The sequence below is a fragment of the Manacus vitellinus genome, unplaced genomic scaffold, assembly GCF_001715985.3.
Source record: "Manacus vitellinus isolate BGI_N305 unplaced genomic scaffold, ASM171598v3 scaffold_73_pilon, whole genome shotgun sequence".
Classification (NCBI taxonomy): Eukaryota; Metazoa; Chordata; class Aves; order Passeriformes; family Pipridae; genus Manacus; species Manacus vitellinus.
The window spans coordinates 1029232-1043152 of NW_021940773.1; positions in this window are offsets into that span (position 1 = coordinate 1029232).

Genomic DNA, 13921 nt, shown 5'->3' on the forward strand with positions numbered 1-13921 from the left:
CACCAACAGCAAAGGCTGGATGTTTCCTTTTTGTCTCATGTACATGTGGTACCTCCAGCTGCTGCAGGAGGAACAAAGGATGAGGCAGGGGGACAGATCTGGGGCCAGGTTTTTGTCTTCCTTTGTTAAACTAATTCACACTTATATACAATTGACACCACTTCAAATCTGATTTTAAGTTATTTGCCTGTAGAGTAAGTTAATTTAATAGATAATTAATGTGAGAGATAATGGATTCATTAATTTTTTACTTTGTGAAGCCCTTGGTCTCTGAAAAGCATTTTTGTAATTGACTGTTGATTCTCCAAAAATAAAAATAATAATAAAAGTATTGGTAGTGTTTAATGAGCCCAAAACTATTTTACACCAACAAAAGCATCAATTCGAGACACTGGTAATAAAAAATACTATCCTCATCTGCTTCATAATGCTTAGTTTTCCTTTAAGATATTTTGGGTGCAATTCTGTATCATCACACCCAGAGTGAGCCTGGAAAAGGAACAGGAATTTTTATATGTCTGTAATAAAATATGATAGTATTCCTGGATTGGAAATATTTGACAGATGGAAGGAATCCTACTAATGCCCAGCAATGCACCAAGCAATGTAATTACATGCTGTAGCTAGGATCCAGTTACTAATGTTTTGCAAGGCACAAAGGTATATGGAATCAACTATTTTTACAGCTGTCATAAAACTGCATTCCTGGTAATATTCCTCTACCTTTCTTAAGATGCTCATTGTATTACAATAAGAAAAAATTCTAGTTTCTAGCAAAGAAGAAATAGAAATTACATCAGGACAAAACTGGTTTTAAACCCAAAGTAGAACAGATAACATTGTATGGTATTTACAGAAATCCCTTGACCTAACCCAGTAAACTCAGTTTACCAACTTGGAAACAAGTTCTTTGAAGTTTAGGGTTAATACAGGCCCATCTTAAAAGCTAGAGGCAGTTTTTTTTTCCTAGTAAATCAACATAATGCCAGCAGAAGTCCCACATTTCTCACCATAATGCACAGCGCTGCCAGGCTGCTCCATCCCTGAGGCTGGAGGAGGGTTTGAGTTTTCCAATTCTTTCTCAATTTCTTTCCTTACTGTGTGCTGCACAGACCTAAACCCATGGATATATGCACATATCTGTGTGTAAAACTCTGTATCTGTACTGTTTGCACAGATATAATTGGCATTTTCCAAGGAGGCTGTACAGTGCCAAGTGTTGTACTCCACTGGGCCGAGGATGGAGCTTCTGCAATCAAAGACCACAGGGGTCCTGCCAACACATGGCAATCCCAAACCATTCAGAGAGACAATATTTGTCAGGAATAATACTTGATGCACACAGCCAGGAAAATTGGAACCAGATTCAGGGCTCATGTGCTGGAAAAAATAACTGTGATTGTGGAAAAAATACTCTTATAGCCAACATCGTTGACTCCAGATTACAGATATGGATTTGCTGTGCACAAAACCCCAGTGCTGGGATTGCTCATTTATGGAAGTGAGCTGTGTAGCTGGCATTTTAACTGGTTTTACCTCCATAATCTTACTACAGCTGCAACTGCTTTGCAAAGTGTATTGAATTATAATTGCTCCAGTTTTTCCATCTTTTTATGTATCACATATATCTAAATAACCTATAAAGAATATTTTCTCCTCCAGTTCTCTTTTGCTTATCATTTAATTTCAATAATTCACTTAACAAAAGATCTGCTTCAGATATGAGGAAGCCAGGGAAGAGATTAGAAGCTAAAGGCACTGTACTCTTTATTGTACATGATAGCATTACTTTCTGGAAGATTTCACATTCTTACTTTAATAGTTTTTCCATTAAGCTCAATCTTGCTACAGCTGAGTTATAAACTCATACTTGCCAGAGTTGCAGTTACTGTATATCTGAGGTATATAATGATTCTTTATATAAATTTAACAAATCATTATATACCATGTATATTATTAGCTTTTCAAAATTATTGCAGCCTTCCCTTCTAATTCCATTCATAGGGATATAAACAATGCTGTCTAATGACTATTGCTAAAAAAGGTCATGGAACTTGCTCAGGTAGTTTTTCCTGGACATGCTAAAGGAAAACTCAAGTTCAGAGGTGAACATTCCTACCTTTATTATTTTAAATGTATTCACGTTGGCTTTGTCTGCCAGCTTATTTACACAACAGTTTTCCTGATCCTTATTTGGCCTACCTGGCTTGCTAAAGGTCTTGCTTTGAGTAAGTTAGAAGACACAATGGATGTGATTGTCTTAGTACTGAGAAGAACCATCTGAATCCTTCAGGTTCCTCCTTGCACTGAACTCCAGAAATACTCTATTTAATCATTTTCTAATTGAATCCATTCAGCATTTGTTCCCTTTTAAGAGGAGGGAAGATGTCAGGTAATTGTATATTTCAAACCAGGATGGGAGTGACTAGATAATTGTATATTTTCAATAGCAGAATCTTCTAGAGAACTTGTTTCTGTGGGGATACTTTATCTGTTGTCCCTTTCTTTTCAGAGATTTTGCTTACTAGAAATATATCCTTGGGCTTTTCTTTTACCAGGGCGACTGAATATTGCCACTGGAAAGTTGTATTCTACAGATCTCAAGGAGAAATTAAATATAAACAGAAACACTAGGAAAATATTATAGCAGGAGATTCCATATGATGATAAAGCAGTAGCACTTTTGCATATACAGTACAAAGCATACTCTGCACTAATGCAAACACCAAACACAGCAATTTCTATGATCCTTCAGGCATATTCATCACAGAGATTTTTGGCCCTAGAATTAGCTTGGAGAGTAACAAAAATCAGAGGTTTTAAGTCAATTTCATTTGCTGAGATTAAAGCAAAAAGATGAAATGAACAGCAAACATTGCCAAAATTGAAGTTTGGATATCAACATTGTCATTCTTGCAAACTTTTCCAGCACTATAAATCTTCCATATTATGCTCAAGGATTTTTTTTTTTCAGTGGCTTGATGAAAGGTAGTAACACTTTACAGATATTATAAGTTGTGCAAAATGATTGCCAGCCTTGGGAATTCTCCTGTATTTGAATGACATTTAAAACCTATGAAATTTAATTAAAAATACATATATCATAATTGCTGTGCCTAATTTTCTTTGGCACTTTGCTATCCCATCTAAACCACCCCATTTTCTCTTTTTCCTGCACAATGGCTCTCAGCTGCCTGGCACAAACTATTATGCCTATGTCAAAAGAAGTTGGTGCAACGTTAAAGCTTTTCTCCTCTGCTAAACCAAGTCACAGGCAATTTAGCACAATACGCGTGGGAGTTCATAATCCCTGACACAGTGCCCTGTAACCATTAAGCCACTGACCAAAAGTCTCTTCAGGGATATTCAACTTGTATAATCCTGAAGATAGCTGAAGCTTTAAGGCTTTAAACCTGTTTCCTATCAGGCCAGAGAACCCTCTTGAAGCGTATTCATGAATGTTTTGTTTTTTCATCTGGTACTTCTAATGATGTAGATCACATTCCCTGCCCATGGCATGGCGGTTGGAACTAGAGGATCTTTAAGAACCCTTCAAACCCAAACAATTCTATGATTCTGTTTTAGAACCCTCCAAATAAAAATGTTTTTCAGAAAAAAGTGTGTGTTTTTGCACGAGTACGTATCTCCATTACAAGGATGAGCTTGTTTTGGAGAAAACATGGGATATAATCTCTTTCCATTCAAGCAATACTGTATGCACAGTAGCAGTAATAGAGATTGTAATGTTGTTGAGCAGCATAGATAAAATAAAACTGAAAATCTTGCCTGGATATCGGTTTCCATACCATAAATCTCACATCTTTCCTTGTTCTCCACCCAGAAACCATCCTAATAACAGCAACTGTAACCCTTTTTTATTAGATTGCTGTGAAATCTCTTGCTCTGTGTCAGAATAACTGATAATCCTCACTGACGTAACAACCAATGAATGCAAAATAGAGGGAGAGATCAAACTGATATCCTTTCCTTTGCATAGACTCAGTCAGAACTTGGCCATCGGTTCTTACCTTGGCAACTGGACAGGATGCTTTCAGTAGCAGTCCCTCCTCTACACTTTAACTTTCCTCTCTGTAAAACAAGAGTCACAGTACTGGCCTCAGCTGTGGTTGTGTGGAAATCCACTGATGCAATTACTGCTACTCCCAGAATCTCTTGAAAGCTGAAAGTACTTTGTAATTTAGCTCATTTTTAAAGGAATTCTTTTCAAATAAAAGAATATTTCCTTTCTGTTTTTAAATAGCTCATTTAAATTAATATTTTATGAGTTCCTTTAGCTTAAATTGTCAGAGGTATTGTCCCTCTTTCCTAGCAAGTCTTGAAGTGGTAAAGATATTGGTTAAATATTGCAAACTAACTAATTAGGTCTTCAATTATCATTAAAATTATTTTTTAAACAGCTATCTACTGAAATGAGAATGCTTTGATCCTATAGAAGAGCTTGAAGTATCACACTGTTCAAAACACAATATCAGGTTACTCTTACATTAAATGTCTCTATTTATATATAAACTATTTCTATCTAAACATTACAAAGGAGCTTGTAAAATGACATGCAATTATTTAAGAAATAATCAAAAGGCTTTTTCTCTTTCAAATTGAAATTTGAGCCCAGCTATAATCAAAACACTTCCCAACTTTGTTTTTGTTACATCATCAAAACTTAAGAAGTTAGCTTCAAGAAGATAATCTATAGAATACCTTGATATATTTAATATATTTGAAAGGAACAGTATTTTCTCAAGGAAAAAAGCTCCACATGTCCTCTGGACAACTTAAGAAGGAGGAGGTCTCCTGGTCTTTAAAAAGATTCCACTGATGGTTGATTGCTTTTTTAAAAAAATACCAAAACCCAACTGGTTGCCTTAATTACAAGCTGCAGCAGCATCTCCTAAAATTAAAGGTTATTGTCAAACACTCTCTGTAAGACAATGCTAAACCAAAAAGAAAGATATAAAAATACATCCCGGGGTTTATGCAGTAGAGAGCTGGAGGCAATAGGACTTGGTTTATGCTGAATTAGAAAAAAAAGGGCATAATTCTTATTAACACTCATTGTGTCTGAATGGAGCCAGTAATTGCCCAGGGGTCTATATAATTAGCTTTAACACTTTCTTTGATAAAACAAGGATGCAGAAGGATGTGAACTATCATTTTCTGTAGGTCTTAAGTACTCAAGGAGCCTCTGAATACCTTATGCTAGGAAGAAACATGCTTTTGTGTCCTCAACTAAAATGACAATAATAATTATAGTAGTAGTAGTAATAATAATAATAATAATAAATAATAATAACAAGAATAATATCATTACCAACTAGGTTTGCTTTGGTAGTGAAATTTGTGTCTCTCTGTCAGAAAGCTGGTGGTGAGGTATGAAGAAGCACCAAGCAGAGAGGTAGAGACATGCCTTATCACTGCTGGGGAGAACAGGAGGACCTCCCCACCACAGAGAGAACATGCAGAGGACAGGAGGACAGAGGTAAAATGGGATTAGAGACAGAAGAGAGGGGGAGCATTCCCTATACCCTTCTTCCTTCTTATTGCAGTTGTGCTGTGTGCCAAAAATAACTTTTCATACATCTTGAGAGACCCCCACGAAGTAGCACAATCATCCAGCTGAGACTCAGATGCCTTTGCCTGCAGCACTAGATGTATTTTTAAGGACTCCCATCACACCCAGATCTGGTGTGACTCTGCTTAACTTGTGAAATCTGATCACAGCATTAGGTGATATGACTTAAGGCAGAATCGTGGCTCCAAGTAAGAGACAAAAACGATTGTAGTGCTGTAAATAAGTTCTTTTGTACAACATGACTTCCAGTCAGATTAAAGCTACCTTAGATTCCAAACTTGTATGATCTTCTACCAGTTACATTAACTGTTTGGAAGCTGGTTTTGGTGGAGTCTTTAGGACAAAAGAATGTAATTCTTGAATCATGGAGAGTGAGATCACACTTCGGTTACTTGATCTTCTGCAGTGAGCTCCAAACACATTACTGTGACTAAAATAAACATAATTATCCATTCTTATGGAGGAACAAAGCCATTATTTCTATTAGGGTAAGTCAGCAGAGTTCACGATAACATTTTCCTAGAAACAGAGATTACCTTTCTTTTCCTCACTGCTGATTTTAAATGGTGGTTCTAACTGAATCAATCTAAAGTTAACTTCAATGAAGCTACTCCAGGTGTATGGTGCTGTAAAGGAAACTTGTTATACTTGAGGATGCATGGGTTTTCTGGGCAATCTGAGCTGAGGCATTCACAGAATGCTTTGGGTTGGAAGGGATGAAACTCCTTGCAATGAGCAGGGACAACTTCACTTAGATCAAGTTGCTCAGGGCCCAATCTAACCTGGCCTTGAGTGTTTCCAGGGAGGAGGCATCCACCACCCCTCTGGGCAACCTGAGCCAGTGTTTCATCATCCTCATCTTAAAAAACTTCTTCCTTATATATATGACCTCCCCATGTTCCTTTGTCCCTGGACAAAGCATGAGTCATTATACTCTGCTTCTTGGACACTCCAGGTTCCAGGCTTATGCATTTTTATGACCATGAACCTGACTCCCCTCAGTTTGACCAAGGAGGATAGGAAAGGCTCAAGAAATATGAACTAATATATTCTGGGAAAGTACACGTGCTTCAGTTTGCTTATTCTGAGCAGAAGCTCTGAAACTTTATACCTGAGCAGATAAGATGCCCGTGCTTGGACTTTAGATCTATAGGGTGCTTGGAATGATTAAATCAAGGGAAAAATATGCAGGAGGAGGAAATGAGTTTCCTCCCCCACGCTCTTTGGTGCTGTCTCGCTTCTGAAGCCTCACCACTGCTCCCCACAAAGCCAAGTCGTGCCTGTGCCTCTTTCCATTTCCATAATGGACGGCAGCCAGAGGAAATCCAGAGAGCAGAGCAACGAGAGACTGGAATATGCCTGGTCATACTTCTGAGTGATCTGATTAAATAAAACAAGCTAAAGGAGGCAAAATCCCACACTGTGGAAAACCTGGCACATGGCACATTTAAGAAGTCTGGATGGCGAAAAGACAGGAAAATTAAAGTCAGGTAAAGGCTAAACTTTTGATGTTTGAAGACTTTGGACTCAACATCTGAAAGCTACCCTGACCCAGAAATCTAAAGGGGAGGAAACTGCATCAAATCAGCTAAAAAAATGCTGACTGCTCATCTTAAGCTCTACATTTTTACGCCTTTTACTTCTGTAAGTTTTACTTTAAAAAATGGAAGTAACAAAATTACAAAAGAAAATGCTTTGATGATTTCAAACTTTGCAGAAAATTAAAACTGGAGCTGTCTCTGAATCTTCTTTCCATGGAACAGTTTCAATTTAGATGAATTGCCACTATTTTCATATATATATAGTAATATACATTATAATATATATATTATATCTATAATGTATAATAAAAAGACCAGGACATTCATCTTTGCTTGTCCCAAATGGCTCATCAGAGCAGTAAAAAAAGAAGTGTTTCCTAGTTTGGAGGTAAAGATAGAGGGAAGAAAACCTCACAGAGCTTTGCAATGAGCTTGGTCCTGCATTTGGCAGGGAGGATTTGACAGGTCCTCCATTTTGCAAAAGGGAGGATGGATGTGTCCTGCAGAGCGTGCCAGTGACTGCACTGGATGCTCACAGAGCTAATGGGGAACATGTTCAGAAACCAGCTTGCACCACAACAAAGAAATTAATCACAATTTGTTGGCATGAGCCTGAAGACAATTTCTCTGGGTCTGTAATGACTGCAGTTATATCAGGCTCTGAGTCTCATCAGCATCTATAGTGATAAAAATACTGTACTAGAAACATCATTTCATGGGGCCAAACTTCCATTAGATATAAGATCCATACAAAGAGAGTATATAAGTAGATATATTAGTATATATTAAAGCAGCAGCAATTTGCCAGCCATGTGATTAAGAAAGTTGCAAAGCCAGTGGAAGCAAAACAACCTTAAAATGGGATGGGAAGAAGACTGTTATCATGCCTTGGGAATGGGATACAGCACAAATTCAGCACAGTGCCACAGCTAGGGACTAGCTCGTGATAACAGTCAGAGCATATTTAATCTCTTAAACATAAGCATCTTTTATTCTCCTTAAACCCAGCCTGAGCACTGGATGGGTCCAAGAGCAGGAAAGGACAGTGGCAAGAGAGCCTGCAGTCAGTTTTTCATTTGTCCCTTAGGATGAAAGAGGAATATGTGAGTCATTTTCTGGTACAATGGAAAAGCCTGAATCCCACTGCATCTGGTTAATGCCAAGGACTGACCAAGAGTATTCCACTGTGATTTGTCACAGATTAAATCTGATCTTGAAGTATTTTTTCATGGGTTTTGAACTCAGCAATAAAATATCATTCTTTCACTGGAATTTCAGTTACAGAACTCCTATATTAATGCCTAGTAATAAAGCAGTTCCATCAATAAGTGATAAATGAATGACATTCATTCTGCACCTCTACACTGAACAATGGAATACTGAAGGACAGTGACAGAGTCATTCATATAGGCTTAACTTTATTGTTTTCTGTGTCTTTTCAGGATCAGTTTTGAGTCTTTTTACAGTACTCTTTCATAAGCTGCAATTGCAGCAATAAAAACAGATAGGGAAAACATTTGGGAGTTATGCCTGCATTTTTCCACATCATATTGCATTGTTCTTTCTGAGATGCTGCAGTCTGGTGGGAGGAAAGGGGTTCAGGGTTTCCTTCTTTTGTTTTATTTATTTAATTTTTAAAAGCAATATGGAGATTCTTTCTATGTGAAGTAATTTTCCTTTTTAGTCAGCCTGCTCCACGTTCATAAAGATCTGTCACCCACTGCCAGCCGAGGCAGTTACAGTTTGTGAAGCAGTATTCCATCATGCTGTGTTTGGGTTACCTTAAGGTAAACTAATTCTCACTTTGCAGTAAACTTCAGTCCAAACAAATATTTGGGGATTAAAGTGGTTGTGGACAATAAGCAGATATGTTTTTTCTGGTTTCTCCTAAACAACGTAATGCTAGAGGGGAACTTCTGCCAAGAAGCTACCTCAGATAGAAAGTGGAGACAGGCACTGTGCTAATCATAGCACACACCTCCTGCTGGAAACTCATTTTGCTTCTGAGCCACAAAAACGTGGGTGACACTGAGAAAAAAAAAAAAAAAGACACACTTCAAAGCCTACAGGAGATGGAGGCAGCAGGTCTTCATGTCAGGTCACCAAGGTCTGAGAGGGGCTTACCAGTGATGGGGCCACTGCAGGCCCCCTGTCCTGCTCCACCACCCCCAGATCAACACAGCCAGGCCTGCCAGCTCCCACTTGGTCACATAAACCGGGCTGGCAGGAGCAGAGCTGGCACAAATGGGACAGGGCATGTTGGCCCAGGCACAGAACTGCACCAACAGGTCTCCACTGCTTCAAAGGACAGCTTGGGATCATTGCCCGGAGGCACCTCTATCCAACAGTGGGTAGGCTCGTTCTCTGTTTCCAGGAGACGGAGTGCAAGGCAGTGGAACACAGAGAAACACCCGGGGCCCCATGGGTTCGCTAGCCCTGGCCCACCCTGCTGCTGCCTTCCTACCTGCCCCACAGCACTTGTGGGAGCTTCTCAGCTGTGGCACAGAGACCTGCAAAAGACAGCACAGAGGCAACTTTGCACAGTGGTGATGCTGAGCTGGAGTGGAAGGGCCCCGGGGACGGACTGAGACACGCTGGGTCTCTCCACTTGGTCCTGTCTCTGAGGATGCTGTGAGAGCTCAGGAGCAGCCCTGGCCTCAGCTGTCTCCTCCTCTCTGCTCAGTGTCTGCATTAATTCACCCTGTAGGAGCCAGCACAGGTCAGGAAAAGCCAGGGTTGCCCTGGGGCTAATAAACTTGCTGGCCTGTATGTGGATGTTTGCATATGGCATTCCCATGCACATCCCGCAGCACTGATGTTTGAGGGAGTGTACCTGGAGACTCCCTTATTAATCTTAACTAACAGAGAATGAACTGTGTCATAAGCTGGCTGCATTTCATATTTAGAAAGAGATTCAAGCTCTTTGAATAGCCCTGAACTTTTTCCCAGGGAGCCAACCCTGCCCGCAGCCATTAGTCTGGGGGTGGGTTGGGAGTTACCTCCAGGAAGGCTACTGCTCCAGCACTGGATGCAGTGACCATGCTGCAGTCCCAGCAGTGCTACACAAAACAAGCTATTGCTGGTCTTAATTGCACAACAGACTTAGGCAAACGATCTCCAAAAGAGAAGAAACACACTTAAATCTTAAATAGCCTTATGTAATTTCAAACTAATGAATGCATGGATTAGAGTCCTCCTCTGAAGGGAGTGGTCACACAGTGCTAGCCTGCTTTCTACCCGAAGGCTATGGTAGCACCCTGATATCCAAACAATGCCCTCAGACCAGCCCTTCCCAAGCAGGGCATAGCCCAGACTATATTAGAAGGAAGATGAACACATCCTGTCACTAACTCAGTCTTCAACTCAGACCTTCCCTTGCAGGACCTCTTGTGCTATATCCATCCCGAGTCAAGGTTCAAGGACAATTTTTCTAGCATGGCTTTTGCTATGCCACCCTCCTCTGACATGTTAAAAATGAGCTACTCATGTTTTTTTGAAGGCTTTGATTCCCACTCTCATCTCTCATCTGTTATGAAAGGGCAGCTCTCACTCTGGCCACTCTCACTGCTGCTGCCTGCTGTGGAGCTGGCTGTTCAAACAAGGTATTCCACACTTCTCCCTGGGCAGTAACAAACACACATATACAGATCAAGCCTCTCTTCCACATCCATCCTCTGTTTGTCCATCTCCATGCTCAGCACCACCTCACCACCTAATTAGGACACTTAAATGACAACAGAGATTTGAGAGTGGTTTTGCCATGTGAGGCACAGTGCCCACAACCCAGAGGTCCTGCCAGAGTGGGAACGCTGAAGGAGCCAAGGAATACTTTGACCATGGTGTTATCTAAGTTGTGGAAACCTGTTTTATATCTAAAGGAGTAGATTAGGAGTGTGGGGAATATCAAGTTTAAAGCAGCTTGACACTGCTTGGCAACTTCTAGTCACTGTCCATGTGATCTGTGAAAATCTCAGAGTTAAATGAAAACAGATTAAAAAGACAAACACAGTCATTATTTCTGCAGGGTAAATGCTTGATTCTGGGAATACGGCTTGGCAAACTGGGAGCTTAGGAAGTGCAGGAGGGAGCACATCTGCTAGATTAATTTTCCTTTTCACCCAGTTCCTGCCGTGTTGAATGGCGGCACTGCCGAGAAGCACAATGGAAATATGCTCTTGCACCTGCGTTCCCCTTTGTGCCCACTTTTAATTTGGAAAACACTCATTTTTGAGAGTATGCATTCCTTATTACCAGCACCTGATGGCTTTGAATACTAACCAGAAAGACAGTGAATCAATATTCAAGTTTGTTCATGTCGTTAATAAGGAAAAAAGAACTCTGATGCTCTTGGGACTGTCTTGTCTCTATGCAAAAAGACCTACCAACTCTCCTACATAGATCTGGGGCAGAGCAATGTTTTTTCTTGTTTGTTGCAAAACAGGTTTTCAGCAGATGTGAGGAAGTTCTTTTGTCTCAAATAATATCTTTACTTTCTGTATTGTATAATGCTAATACCAACTGCTCCACGTTTATTGCAGACCAAATTTTTTTGACATTTGGAGCTCTGGTATAAATCTACTTAGGGTTTAAAACTTATGTTCAGTGGCTGATTGTCCAGTGGTCTTATCCTTCAAGAAAAAATATTAAATACTATTTATAAATTACAATGTGGTTTTCCCATTTGTTCCTGGCTGATTTAGTTAATATTGATGAACATAGAAAATACTGATGATAAAGACACTATCTCTGGGTTTGGAAATCCTTGAACCACAAACAGCTGGAGAGCATTCAGAGGAAAATTCATTGAATAAATAGGATACTTTTCTATTCACATCTGATATTGGTCATTGCTAATGACAGATTACTGGGCTGGATGAATTTCTGATGTGGCTGAAATGGCTGTTCTTAAATCCAACATCCCATCTTGGCAAAGGGGAAAGACTCACCCTTTACAGAAGCAGGCTTCATGTAAATGAGCCAGCAGTATGAGCCAAAAAACACTTTAATATCAATTTAAGCACAGATTTTGCTACCTTTCCTCAGGTGAAGGGAACCACACTCTTCAAGTACTGCCATGGAAATTGATGTACCTGCTCAAGCAGGGAGTCTCAACCCCATGTAAATAAGAACGTCCCTGAATAATTGTGTTCATTAATATCCCATGTTAAAAGAGCAACTAGAAAAAGCATTTCAAAAACAACTACATCCAGTCCTCTGGTGGGAAATCTCAGCAGAAGGCAAGTAGTGTGAATTAACTATGGTGTTACTAGGGCAAACATTGCAACAGAGTCAGAGTAAATGTGCTTCTGCTTCGCTCCTGGTCTGCAATGAACATCTCCTGAGGACAAATTATGCACTCTCTAAGCATCTCAAGATTTGTTTCAGCAATAAAGTTTTCAGATGTGGCAAACAGTGAGTTGCATTTTGAAGACTTCTGGGATGACATGAACCTTTCCTCCTTGTTTTCTCTCACACAAATAAATCTTCTACATTGCTGGTTCTGGTGCTTTTTGCTCCTGCCTTCCAGAAAAGTACAACTGGAAGGATAAATAAAGAATTTGGTCCTATCCAGCTTCTTAAAAAATTCTCTGCTTTGAACATTGTGCCTGTAAAAGGATCTTGTCTCTCCATACCACAAATACCATCAAATGACAGCCTTCAGAAACAGCCATCTCCATTAATTTGTCAAAAGACTGACAGCTAACCAAGGCACAAGGGAGACATTATATGCTAGCAGAGACAGAAACATTCATGTTGCTTTATCTTCCATTCAATTCAGAGTATTACATTAGGAGAAGACTGGCACCAGGACACAAAGGCTAGATTGGTGCTCAGTATTCCTTCTCACAAAGTTCTCACCTGTCAACCCGGCTCCTGGACAGACCTATTTTTTTTCCTACTTTTTTTTTCCAGAGGGCTTTTGAAAGTTCTGACTGCAGCAGCAAAAATGAGCACAACTACCCAGGGAGCTTGGCAAGCTGTCCCACGTGTCACGCTGCTCAGCAGAGGCCTGATGCAGCGAGGTGATCCTCAGCCCAACCCCGCAGGAATCCACTCACCGAGGAGCCTCCGAACCGGAGCTGACTCCTCTCTGACACAGCTCAAACAGCCGGCCAAGAGCTGGAGCTGGGAGCACCCAGCTGCATGGACAGCCTCCAGCGAGTTAAACTGCAAATGCAGAAAAAGCAACTAAAAAAAGCAACTGAAAAAAAGCAGGAGATGAGTTAATGCCAGACAACAGGTTATTCAAGGCGGCAGAATTGCCTAGGGCTGGGAGAGACCCAGGGGCTTTTCCTGATGTTGTTTTTAGCCAGGGCAAACGTATCTTTATCTCAATATTCCTCGTCTTTTCTGTAAAATGTTTTGGGATTTACTGGTGAAAAGTAACACCTTCTATGAGAGCAGTGTGGAAAAACAGCAAGGTAACTATTATGAAACTGGAATGTTTTATTCTTGGGGAAAATACAATGATAAACTGAAGAGCCAGTATAATGGAAGACAACAGAATAAATAATAATAAAGGTCCACTCTGTCATTTATGAATAAAGCTTTGAATTTTAAACAGTTTCCCTATAAGGTTGCCTAACATTCACCAAGACATAAAAAGTAGACAAAAGCTGTGCTCACAGCCTTAACTCAGAGAATTTTATTACTTACCTTTTTTTTTCCCCCTAGGAGAATGAGACTGAAAATAAGTTACATCAAAGAAGTTATAGGGGGAAATAAAACACCAAACCCAACAACCAAACCCCCATAGCTTATTCTGTTTTATCCCCTAAACTCTCCTTTC